Source organism: Macaca fascicularis, chromosome 1, assembly GCF_037993035.2.
Source record: "Macaca fascicularis isolate 582-1 chromosome 1, T2T-MFA8v1.1".
Taxonomy (NCBI): Eukaryota; Metazoa; Chordata; class Mammalia; order Primates; family Cercopithecidae; genus Macaca; species Macaca fascicularis.
The window spans coordinates 231,659,273-231,672,340 of record NC_088375.1 but is presented as its reverse complement, the minus strand read 5'-3'; the positions used below and the strand labels follow the sequence as shown (position 1 = coordinate 231,672,340).

At 57.0% G+C, this 13,068-nt stretch overlaps 1 protein-coding gene across 27 annotated transcripts in view; it reads left to right on the top strand.

Annotated features, from left to right (window-relative positions):
• PRDM16 (PR/SET domain 16) overlaps positions 1–13,068 on the top strand; it is a 366,115-nt gene that overhangs the window by 139,277 nt on the left and 213,770 nt on the right. The window lies entirely within an intron of this gene.

The following is a 13,068-nucleotide window of genomic DNA, read 5'->3' as shown; positions in this document are numbered from 1 at the left end:
AGTTTGTCCATGCATTCATGCGATATTGGTTTATTCACTCACTAGGCATATATCTGTTCATACATTTATTAGGTTTTTATTCATTCATTTATGAGATGTTTATTTCTTTATCCATTCATAGACATGCATTTGTTCATCCATTCATTGGATATCTATCTGTTCATGTGTTCATGAGATATTTGTTTATTCACTCATTAGGAATATATCTGTTCATCCATTTATTAGGTATTTATTCATTTATTGATTAGATATTTATTTGTTTATCCATCCATAGATATGCATTTGTTCGTCCATTCGTTAGATATCAATTTGTCCATGCATTCATTAGATATTTGTTTTTTCACTCATTAGGCATTATTTGTTCATACATTTATTGGTTTAGATATTAGATATTGATCTGTTTATGCACACGTGTATACATTTGCTGATCCAGTCACTCACTAGGCATCTATTTCTTGTTCATTTGTTCAATGCGGGTTGTCTCCTCCTTCATTAGACGTCTGCTTGTCTGTCTGCACTCCCGGACCCGTGCTTACCCACCCATCGTACACAGGTCTGTTGAGAGCCTGCGGTCAGCAGCCACCCTGCCCATCTTCCCTAAGCTGTCTAGGTCTAAGCGCTGTCAATGCTGATTTTCTTTTGCTAAGTAGACTGATTGAAAATAAGTAAAAGTCATTTCCGGGAAGCAGCGTCCACCTGAAAGTTGAGATATACACAGTGTTGACTGAACGTCTCTCGTGGTGTCTAGTCCAGCAGTGTGAAAAGCCATGGGCTTGATCTAGTTGGAGATGCGGCAGTGGGTGGGCTCCTAAGAAAAGACTCAAAACAGGGTCTCTTGGGGCCCGTTGGGGGCTGCAGCAGATTTGTTGGGTCCAGCTCCCTCTGCTGTGAGGTCCCTGCCTCATTGCTGGAACTTTGTTCCCAAGGCTCGGGCCTCGTCCTTGGTCGTCCAGGCCGCTGGCCGCAGCAGTGAGGGCCAGCACTGCTAACCCTGCCCTGCACAGCCCCTAACGTTGGCACTTCACGGACAAGTGGGCCTGGGTCCTCAGAGAAGGATAAATGTGCACGGAACAGCACACGGTGCCCCATGGCCTTGCAGCATCCGTGTGTGCACGTGTGCATGTGTGTGCACGTGCATGCATCCACGCCTGGCGGCCTGGGCCCGGCGTGAGTGTGTGGGCGGGAGCGGGTGTGTATCCATCGCTGCTCCATTCTGCTGGAAAGGCTCACTGCAGTGGGCAACATGGAGGAGACATGAAAGAGGGGACAATAAATAGCTTCCTACCTTGCCTGGATAATGGGCGAGTTCTCGGGGTGGATTAATCCTCGCATCGTCTTTGGGCCGTCAGTTTGGGAGTGACAGTAACAAGGCTCCCGGGGACCCTGCTAATTTGCACTCCATTCACCGGCTCGTGAAACCATCAGGGCTGCGGAAGGACTGCGCGGCGCGGGCCTCCATTCACTGGGAGCCTGATATACTGGGAAAAGGGCCAGTGCGCACAAAGCCCAAAAGAGCGCATGGGTGAGGCTTTGTCCCTCCTCTCCCGTTCCCTTTCATGCGGCCTTGTGCTAGTTAAGCTCCTCATTTGTCCCCGCTGGGGCTCGGGGCTCCGGTCACCCTCAGGGGCTGCCTTTTCAGGTGATCTTGACACCCCTCTGGCCCTGGCCTGAGTGGACAGTGGGGGCAGGGCTGCCTGAGCGGGGGCACCTCGGAATTCTGGGAGTCCGGGCCTGGAGCTGGCCGGACACTGGCCTGCAGTAGGGACGGCAGAGGTGGCCAAGGCCCCTCTCTCCTCACAGCCTCGTGCCTCCATCCTCATGTTCTGGGTGCCTCGCAGAGGTCCTGGCTGGATGCCTGTATCCCAGAGGCTTTGAAGGTGGAGTGGAGGCCCCCGCTCATCCTCCTGGCCCCCTCACTGCGGTCCTCTCTGCCACTGTGGACGGGCTTCACACAAACTGAGATAGGGAGGTCCCATCATCTTGGCTCCCACCAGCACCTGCATTTCCGCTGCTACCTTCGCCTGGCTCTGCCTGCTCTCTCCCTGACCCCAGCTCTGCCCGCTCCCTCCAGCTCAGCCTCAGATTTTAAGTACCCACCTGGCGAGGGGCCCTCTTCCCTGCTCCTGGCACAGAGGCCTCGAGCCTTTCCTTTTTCACGTTGCTGGGGACCGCTCCCCAGGTACTCGTTTAAGAGCTCCCTGGCAGCAGAGCTGGACACAGGGAAGTCAGCGGGACCTTCGTGGCCACGAAACAGGCCTCACCCAGAAAGGAAAGCAGGGTCGGCTCGCCCGCCTGCCGCACGCTTCCCCGGGAGGCTGAGCTCAGGAAGACGCGGCAAATCCCATCCTATGTGCTTGCAGCCCCTCCGCTGCCAAAAAAGGAAATGCCACCGCCAACGGCAACAGAAACACAGATTTGGAGATCCCCAGATGAGCCAATAAACACCACCCATTCCGCGGTGAGGAGGGAGATGGAGAAGAAACCACCTTCCCAAACCTTTATGAATTAAACATGGCATGTCCATCAAGTCATAGAGACAACCATTTCTGCTTAATTTGCTGACACAAATCCCCCTAACTATTTTGCTGGGGAGAGGGGTGTTGGGGGCGGGATGGCGGATCCTGGGCGTCTCGGCTCTGCCGTTGTCGTTAATTATAAAATTGGGACGACTGTAATTTTCCACTCAGGCTTGTCACTGGCCAGGCAGTCACCCCAGCTGTGCGGGTGCTGCCCTGGGTTTGGTTGTGCCCGTGCGGTTCACTAGAGAGTCCTTTGTCGCCTCCCTGGGGGCACAGACACCTGGAACTCACTCTTTCTCCAAGGAACAGGAGCAAGTGCGGCATTCTGGAGGGAGGTGGCACTTGTTTCCATGAGATGCTCCAAGCTCCTCCTGTTCTAACCCAGCGTTTCCCCAGGATTCCGGGAGACTCTGCCTGGCCCAGGAGGTTCTGCTCTCCCCAGGCGAGGAAGCAGGGCTTCCGGGACACCATGTCCACCCCAGGTCACCTACAAACAAGGTCAGCCAGGGCTGTAGACCAAGGACTCCCGAGGCCAAGCCGGTGCCTTCCCAGGAGGCCTTGCCACCCCCCATTAATCCTGCAATTCCAGATCATTATCAAGGTCACTCTGCCTGGTACATTAACTCAGAAGCACGCGGGTGACAGGGTGTGGCCAGTGCAGCAAGCAGAACGGCCAGGCAAGCTGCACCCAGACACATGTCTGAGTCTCGTGTGGCCACTGGGTCTGCCTCGGCTGTAATCTGCCATCCTCATCCTACCACGGCCCCCGCCCCTGTCTGCAGGATGCAGCACTGCTCGGGAGGCTCCGCTTGGCCAGCAAAGAGTGTGTTTCCCTGCAAAAAGTTTACTAGAAAAGAGGAGAAAATAGTTAACAGAGAAAATGGTTTTCCTTTTCAGACAGGCGTCTTTTCATTCCATTCTCCTATTGGACATAAACCAGAAACGTTTAGATCTGAGGAGGGTCTGACATGCTGGGCAACTTCCAACCCTACCTCTCTCTTTCTACACAAAAATAATGCCTTTCTCAGTTCAAACGCTGCTAGGCGACCCAGGGCGATGGCGGCTTTTAAGAGTTGATGTCCAACCGATAGCACTGTCAGACTCACAGGCCTTAGACCTCCAAGCCCTTGGCCAGGCGCAGTGGCTCACATCTGTCATCCCAGCACTTTGGGAGGCTGAGGCGGGCAGATCACCTGAGGTTGGGAGTTCAAGACCAGCCTGGCCAACATGGCAAAACCCCATCTCTACTAAAAATACAGAAACTAGCTGGGCATGATGTTACACACCTATAATCCCAGCTACTTGGGAGGCTGAGGCAGGAGAAATGCTTGAGCTCAGGAGACGGAGGTTGCAGTGAGCCGAGATACATTACCACAATAGCTAGCATCTTGCAGGGGCAAGAATGGCTTCAGCTAAATCAGTATCATCCAGAGACAGATTCTTCTTATTCTGAATAGCGTGTTGAGCCCCTGTTGGGTGCCTGGCCCTGTGCTAACATATTCCACATCAAACAAGAGATACCAACACAGGGGGAGATGGTTACAATGAGCTTGACCTTGACCGTTGGAGCTGTGGCCCCAGGATGCTTCTGTGGTGAACACAGACCGTTTGGCTAGGCAGGGCCTGAGACCCTGGTGTGATATCCTGGGCATCGTCCTGCAAACCTTCCTTTCAGGGCCACCGATCTATGAGGTCAATGCAGCAGACCTGACAGTGGGGGCCTGTGTGTGGAGACTGTGTGGTCAGCTGACCAAGGTGTTTTTTCAGCCAATGGGACTATATCGAAGCATCATCAAAGACATTGTCCCATCTGCTTCCCCATCACTGCCGCGGGCCTGATGTCAGTGCTGGGCTCCCGGATAGCCTGGGTTGAGGATTCTATCAGAATCAAAAGGACATCCCCAAGAAGTCCATTCCTCCCGTTAAGGAATCTGTCATTCAGTAAACAGGATCGGATGGCACAGAGCAGAACGGAACCCGACCTCTCTGTGGCTGATCCACAGGTGCCACTGGGACCATGTCAGGAAGAAAGATCCACGTCATGGAAGTGCAGCCAGGCCCCGGGGACAGGCAAGGCCCACAGGGTCTAGGAGAACAGGGCCTCCAGGAGGGCCACGGGTCCTGGGGACAGGCAAGGCCCACGGGGTCCAGGAGAACAGGGCCTCCAGGAGGGTCACGGGTTCTGGGGACAGGCAAGGCCACGGTGTCTAGGAGAACAGGGCCTCCAGGAGGGTCACGGGTCCTGGGGACAGGCAAGGCCCACGGGGTCCAGGAGAACAGGGCCTCCAGGAGGGTCACGGGTCCTGGGAACAGGCAAGGCCACGGTGTCCAGGAGAACAGGGCCTCCAGGAGGGTCATGGGCCCCGGGCACAGGCAAGGCCTACTGGGGTCCAGGAGAACAGGGCCTCCAGGAGGGTCGTGGGTCCCGGGGACAGGCAGGGCCACAGTGTCCAGGAGAACAGGGCCTCCAGGAGGGTCACGGGCCCCGGGGACAGGCAAGGCCACGGCGTCCAGGAGAACAGGGCCTCCAGGAGGGTCATGAGTGGAGGCGGGAGAGAGTGGTTTGTGTGGGGTGGAAACGAGTGGGAGGGGAAGAAAGGTGGGGGCCCTGCCTAGAGCCCCAGCAACCTGGCTGCAGCCCCACCCTCCCTCCACTGTGCAGACCAACCTGGACCCCCACCTGGCGCCCTGTCCTCCGGGGACCTGTCCAGTCAGTGCTACTCTGCACGGTGGCTCCAGGCCATCCCTCCCTCGGCCCTTTCCCACTGGGCGTGGAGGGACAGCCGTGGCCTTCCCCTGCCAGCCCCTGCCCTCCTCCTCGGGTGCCCCCACGTCCTCTGGTTTCCCCTCAGCTCTCACAAATTCTGCCCGTGTCCGCACCCTCATTAATCAATGTCAAGGCGCAGCGTCGGCAACAAGGGGCGCATTCTTCCCCGGCCCCTCAGCCTCATACATCCCATTGTTCCCGGGGCCGATTCAGATGGCAAGAAAACAGCCTATGCAGCACATAAAAGAGATGAGGCAAAAATGAAAAGAATCGAGGGAGAAAAAAGAGGAGGCATTTTTCCCCCTGAAACACTCGAATAAATACTCGGCAATGATAATTTAAATTATTCATACATTTATGAAAACATCCATTGAAAACCCAAGTGTATGATGCTCTTTGTCTCTGTCTCTTGTCTCTTGTTTGGGATTAATCTTTACTGTAATTCGGGCCGGCCGTGGCCCCCTGACAAAGGCCACACTCTCTTTCCATGGGAAAAATGTTTCCACATATCCCAGCGAGGAACTGGGGAGAGATTTGTGCTGACGAGGCAGTGTCCAGGCCCCCGAGATGCTGAACCAGCCATGTCCAAGGAGTGTCCAGACCGCAGAAAGTACAGTGGTTGTCACAGTGCTGTCACTCCAGTGACATCCATGCCACGGGGCTGGGAAGCCAGAGGAGCCTCCGCAGAGAGGAGTCCCACAGAGTATGCGTGCTCCTGCAGCCCCCCCAAACCCACCAGGGAAGGAGAATCCAAGGGCCTTCCCCAAGATGGCCTGCCTGGGGAGACACACCCAGACATATCCCCACCCAGGTCTGGTGGGTTGGTGGGTTTCAGAGGCCCTGGTGGCTGTCCCCTGCTGAACCAGGCCTAGTTGTCACATCACAGCGGGGCACACTCGATGACCTGCCATAGAAGGCATAGGTGGGCATCCCAGCAGGCTGGAGCTGGGCATCCCAGAGTCTCCCCAAGCCTGGGGCAGGAGTCAGGAGCCACACTGTCTGGAGGCTGTGGTTGGACTCATGAAATCAGAGGGTCTGGGCCATGCCTGAGGCTGGAGATGCTGAAACCATTCTTGATTTGCAGAGGGTGGGTCTGTGGCTGTGGCTGTCAGCACGGAACTGGAGGGAACAGGTTCCTGTGACCAGTCATCCGTGACCGCCATAGAGATCAGGTGCCCTCTGTCCTCACCTCCGTCTTCCTCAGCCTCCCAGGCTTCTGGTCCCTCCCTGGGCCACCACTGTCTCTGACAGCCCGAAGCCCCCCACTGGGATGGCGGCAGGTCCTCTGTGAATTAACTCGTAGCTTAGCACTGTTCCCTGTCTGAATGTTGCAGGGCAGCAGGGGAAACAGCACCCACTGTGTGGACAGAAGCACGCTTTCTGTGTGGTGTTTTCCTCAGGGTTCTGTGACCAAAGCTCATTCCCAAACAGGATAAAAAGCCCCGGGTGGCCTTCTCCTCACACACCTTTCACTGGGAAGCAGGCTTTCGTCCGCGTATGAGTTGATCGGCAGTGATTTCTTTTCCCTGGAAGCGACCCAGAATCCCGTCCTGGGCGGCTGGCGGCCAGCTCCTTAGCCTGGGTTACCGCTGGGGATGGGGCGGCCACAGCAGCGGGCGCATGGCGGCCTGGAGGCTGTCAGTTCGGAAGACGCTGCAGCAGCTGCTGGGCTGCCCCCCAGCTCTTCCCGGCTTATTTGGTCTGGAATGGGAGCAGGGATCTCATGGGAACAGCCCTCCTGGTTGGATTTATGACTTCTCTGGTTCGGGCCAGGTCAGAACCCAAGAGGAAAACCGCTCCTTTCTGCTCCTCATTCCAAATGAAAGTGGATCTCGAGAGTGCCTGGGAGTATAAACTGGCCTCTGTGGAACTTGGCTGCCATGCTGAGTGCACTGGCCTAAGTCTAGGACGAGGGTGAAGGGTTCTCCCAGCCACTGCGGCTGAGTGCACGCTGTCCAGAAGCGGCATTTTCACCCGTGGCCCTGCTCTGCCCGGGACCAGGTCCCCGTGCAGTGCATCCTGGTAGATCTTTTTTCTTTTCAACACGGGAGAGCTCTTGAGAAACTCAGCCCGGTTTTCCTTGAGGCCCTGCGCGTTTCATTTTGGGCTGGTTGGGATGTGCGCTCTTCTGCCCGGAAGTATTCGGGACGCCACCTGCATGCTACCTCGCTCACTCCCCACTCTGCTCCCCACGGAAGGTTTTGGGGTGCCCCCTTGGCCCGCTGCCACCGACCTCTTCCCTCTCTTGCCGGCCCTCCCTCCTGTGTCGCCCGCGTTGGGGTCTGGGAAGGTAGCCAAATGCAGGAGGACACGGGAGTAATAAATCACCCCTCATCCAACATCTGCAGGCCCTGGGGCGAGCCCCTCGCCACCGCCCCATCCCATCCCTCGCCACAAAACACTTTTGTGGTGGCCAAGTGAAGAAGAGTCGCCTGCACTTACAAAGGGCCTCTGCAGCCTGGCGTGACGGCCAGGGGAGGTGCCTGGCTCTCGGCAGGGAGCACAGCGCTCTTTCTTCCTCTCTGGTTCATGCTTTTCCTCTCTCATGGGGGTCTCCCAAAGCCTTTCATTCAGGCTTCATATTCACATAAAGACATCAAGAAAAAAACCCAGCAGAAAGAATTATTAGGCATGGCTGTCAAATGCTTTATCAGAGAAGGGGGGAGCGCAGTAACCCATTAGGTGCTGGCCAGCAGCCCCGGCTTCCCCAGAGACCCCAGTTATCCCCAGGGGGCAGCCGGGGCCACCTCAGTGTGCAGGAACAGGCCACAACACACTTGGGCACACCCACCCACTCCAATGCACACGTGCGCACACATGCACACAGATGTGCCCGCACAGGTGGGTATAGATGGGGCCCGTCTCTTCACCAAGTTTTGAATGGCTACACCTGATCTCAAGGCCCTTCCTTAGAAAGGGATGCTCTCTGCCTTCCTTCTGGCTTTTTCTTTCTTTGTTCCAATTAGCAGAAGATGCTTCCTCCCCTTATCCACCCTGGCAGGTGCCTTTGCCACCTTCTACCCATAAGCTGGGGTCTTTTCTACTCTTGGCAGCCAGGGGTGGCTGAAGTCAGATGTGCCCTGGAGGCCAGGCCTTGGGACACTCCTCCCCCAGGTGCACGCTCAGGGGACGAAGTGGGCAACCCCAAACATGTTCGCTCAGAAATCCTATAACGCAGCTGGCATTTTTGGAGACATGTTCTCTCTCTTCTCTGCAAAGAGCTTTCTCACAGCTCACCCTAGACAGTTTTGCCACCTGCCAATCCCAACGGCTTTCCGAAAGTGCATAGCCTGGGGCCCAGCTCTCCCAGAGGAGGGGTCCTCGCGTCCAGTGCCGAGCTGAGCGGAGAGCTGCAGGGGAGAGGCGTGTCTGCACACTGCCGCGAGGAAGGCCTTCAGGATTTGTGGTGAGGGGCACCCCAGGGTGGGCAGCACCTCGGGATGCAGTTTCAACGCAGCCTCACCGTGCACAGAAACCGAAAACCGCATGCCGACAAACGGCTCCCTCGGCAAACATTTTTATTTCCAATTAGCAAAAGAAAAATTGCTAATTTGCTGCAGTTGGACCAGGCTGACGTCTCAATCTGCGGAGTGTCAGCGCAGTGAAAGAAAATGTTTCACACTGTGTCGGCGAGAGCAAGCAGCTCTAAAGAGGGTCAGGGCAGCGGGCCCAGAAACCAGATTGACTGGCCACAGCGCTAAATTACTCACACAAGACACACATTGTCTGCCGTGCCAGCTCCCGGAGGACCTGCCTTCTCATTCCTTCCCCTCGGAGCCGGGGCGGGGGAAGGAGTCCAGCGTGGGAGGAGAGCGCGGGGGGCTGGCAGGCCCTCGGTAGAGCGGTATCATCTTTGGGAACCGAGGGAGTCAGAAGCCGGGTTAATAATTACCCAGGTCTGTCTGCAGTGTTCGGGAACAGGACGATAAAATTCTCCCAGATCCCAGCCACAGCTCTGCACCCGGGAGATTCTGTGCAGATAATGTCCCGCAGGAGTGAGGGCTGAACATGGCAGGAGCGGCCATCTCTCGCGCTGCATTTCAAGGCTGTGTAACCGCCCGCCTGCCCTGCTTCACCGACTTCGGGAGAAACCCCCCATGCCTCCCGGGCGTGGTCTCCCCACCTCTGGCAAGCCAGAGGAGGGTATCTCAGCAAAGCCAGCTCCCCCGCAGGCATGAGGTCCCCCGGATCCACGGAGCTAGCACAGACTACGCCCAGACCGGTGGAGTCTCCCTGGGGAAACGGCGAGGCAGCGGTGCTGGCCACAGATGTTTGGCGCTGAAGTAATAATGAGCCTCTCCTGAAAACCATTGACCACGTAACCTCAGACAGTAAAAGCCCCTGGGTGGACTCTCAGAGGATCTAAACGGGTTTGCCTGCAGCTCCAGACACAGCCCTCATTTTGAAGAGACATTCATTCCGTGCCCACACGCGCTGGGAGGAAAGCATCTTGTCCTCGCCGTGCCCACGCCGTCGCTCCGTCTGCAGCACCTTCCTCCATGCGTCCCTCCAGCCCCACAGCCCACCCAGTCTCCTGGCCGATGCACACAAAACCTGTCCCCAACACTGTGGAGCCACGTCACCGGCATCATAGCAGCCAGCCAGGGCAGCCCGAGGACCTGTGGTCTGTCCTGGCTCAGACTCATGCCCAGGGTCAATCCAGGAGCTACCTGCAGCCCTCCCTGTGTCTGCCACCCCCCAGCTCTGTGGGCCTGGGACCTGGTCACGCAGGACCAGCACATGTGGGGGCAACACTGGGTCGGCAGGGCTGAGAAAGCCAAGACCTGCTCGCAGGTGCAGGGGCCCCAGGCCCCAGGAGCAGCCGGCCCACCTGGCCTAGAGTCCTGCCCTACCCCCACGCTGCTGTAGTTCTCCTTGGCCTGAAAGGCAAGGCAAGGCTGACTTTGGGGATGGTCTAGAGGAGCCCTTCCTTGAAAGGACACCACTTGCTCCCTCCCCCAATTCTCTGGCAGTTCCTGGGTGTCACTGGAAGAAGCTTCCTGGTGCCCATGACAGGTGTGCAGGGGCCTGGCAAACAGGAACCCAAAGAGGGAGGCAGACTGGGGTGCAGGGCTCGTGCGGCTGCCCACCTCCTCGAAGGGTGCGGCTACAGTCTGCCTGGGGAAGCTCCTTGCCTTGGTCTTTTTGAGATAAGCTACCCAGGGAGGAAAGGGCCAGCCTAGCCCAGCCTTGGGAGAAAGCGCACCACAGTGGCAGAGCCAGCCTCTTCCAGCCCTTTGACACATGGTGATTTCAGAATCCATCCCATCAGGCCACTTGATGCTCAGACTCAAGACAGGGAGACCCTGTCTGGGAGCAGGAGTCATGTTTACAACCAAGGATGGTCAGTGAGGTGGAGAAGAGGGGACGGGTTGCCAGTGGCTGGGCCCTGGAATTCCAACTGGCCATGATGACACTGGCTCAGGGCCTTGGGACGTGTGCAGCCTCACCGTGTGCAACTCAGCCTCGGCATTCGGTCTCTGGCAAAGATGGGCAGTGCCCCCCAGCCTCTGCCTTGCTCTGCTCTTCAGGGAAACAGTCTCTAGACTAAGAGAGCAGAAGACTGGACTCTGGGCCTCCCGGTTCCAGCGCGCAGTTGCCTGCTGTGTCCTTAGAGTCATGAGCCTCTCTGGGCCTCCGGTTCAGTGTAACAGAGACAATCAAACCGGATCATGTCCATGGGACTTTTCTCCAGAAGATGCAAGAGCTGCTTGGACGTGCTGTGTCTGCACAAATAGGCGCTTGCAGCTGGCCTCACTGGGGAGACCCTTTGTCCGGCCTGCACCCACTCTATAACGCTGTGTGTTCTTTAGTCAAAATAAAGCGTTGCTGGTCAGGCCATCGATCATAGAGAAGTCTGGCGCCAGATGAGCGCTGCGCACTGCTCTTGCCCAGAGAGCAGAGGCAGCGGCGGCCTCTTGCATTTCCCCCTTTTCACCCTCGTGCCTGCCTGGCCCTGAAGTGTCCAGAACCTGGGCATGTGGGACACACATGGATGCCCCCATGTACACGCATGCACACACATATACATGCACAGACGCACATGTGTGCAAACAAACAGGGACATGCATGTGTGTCTATGCACACGTACACATAAACACAGGTCATGCATGCAAAACACATGTGCACACAGATGTGCACACACATACACAATTTCCTCATGGAGAATTCATTCCCATCCTGAGGCCCCCCTCAGAATCTTGGAGCCACCCTCAGGGTCTGCAGGGTACGGAGAAATCTGGGCAAGAAAAGCCACAAATGTAGATGGGGATACAGTAAACTTCATGAAGTTGTCTGATGTCTTGTCTGCTCCCTAGACCCTGAAGGCCGTCCGCTGCTCCTTAGCAGAGGTCTGCAGGCCCCGTGCTGGCAGGAAATGAGATGAGGGAGGCCCAAGGGGAAGGAGGGACTGTTACAGGTGCGTTTGCAGGGCCAGCCTCCGCTGCAGGTGCCGTGACCTTGAGCTCAGGTCCCACCCCCTGACAAAGCAAATAACCAGCCAGAGGGCTGCCCACGTGGGTTCCCTTTTACCCACCCAGCCCAGCCTCCCCCGGTGAAGAGCTGGTGACGACGGATGTAATTCCCCCGGGAGGGAGCGGTCCCCCAGCTGCTGGCCCTGAGATGTGTTTTCCAGCATTCTGAGCTGGAAGAACAAGCTGAGACTCCAGCAGGCCTGGGTGCTGGGGCTTCCTCTTTTTCGCTGGGGAAGGTCTCTCTCCCGGCCTCCGCCATGAGGGATGGGGGCTCGCAGGCTGTTGCCAACTACGCCGCCTTTTCTCCCTCCGGGAAGCCTTTCCTTCAGCCTGTGGTTGGCTTCAGGAGGCGGAACCTGCAGGGCCCCTGCCAACCAATGGTGCTGGTGCTGGGTGTGTTTCATGGCCCTGCTCAGCAGGCCTCACGCACCAGCTACCATGCAGGGGACGGCCTGCTCCCCACGCCAGGGCACTTAGGCCCAGCCCACACCCCAACATGAGACTCTGGGGCGGACCAGGCATGGGTGCTCTGCAGGGCCCCTGTCTCCAGCGTGCGGTGGGGTGAGGACCAGTGCCCCCATTCCCAGTGCTGCAGCAGATGCAGGCTCAGTTCTGGGCCTTTCCCCACATCCATCTGTGATTCCCAGGCTTGTGGTTTCCAAAACTGAAGCCTGATGTGAGGGTCCTTTGCATCCAAAGGGGCCTGGAGAAAGTATGCAGTTTGCCCTCGAGGCCGGGGTAGAGCCCTGGTGGGTGGGGGGCAGGGAGCAAGACCAGCTTGAGGGGCATTTGGATCGGTCAAGGCATCCCCAGCTCCAGAGACTCCCAGACATGAGTGTGCGTGGAGCAGCGTTTGCTGATGGAAGCTCCAGTTCATAGACGCATCCTTGGAGCCGCCAAGGTGGCCCTGCCTCCACCACGGCCAAAATTAAGGCTTCTATTTATTTATTTATTTTTTGAGACAGAGTCTTGCTCTGTTGCCAGGCTGGGGTGCAGGGACGCGATCTCGGCTCACTGCAACCTCCGAAAATCAAGGCTTCCTTCTGGAGTTTGGGAATTAGCAAATGAACACACCCTGGGCCAGTTTTCACCAGGGCGCGGTTCCTCACAGTGTTGATTGCGGGGTTGCTATCGATTTTCGTCGGGAGCAAACGTTTCTGGAGTTTACAATGCCTGTTATCGTTTGGCTGATAGAAGCGCTGCTGATGAGCCGAAGTTCATCTTTTGTCTGGAATGTTCCTGGGTCCAGGCGTCTTCCCCAGCTCAGGAGTGTCATGACTCACACAGGTGCTGACCCCACACTCACCCC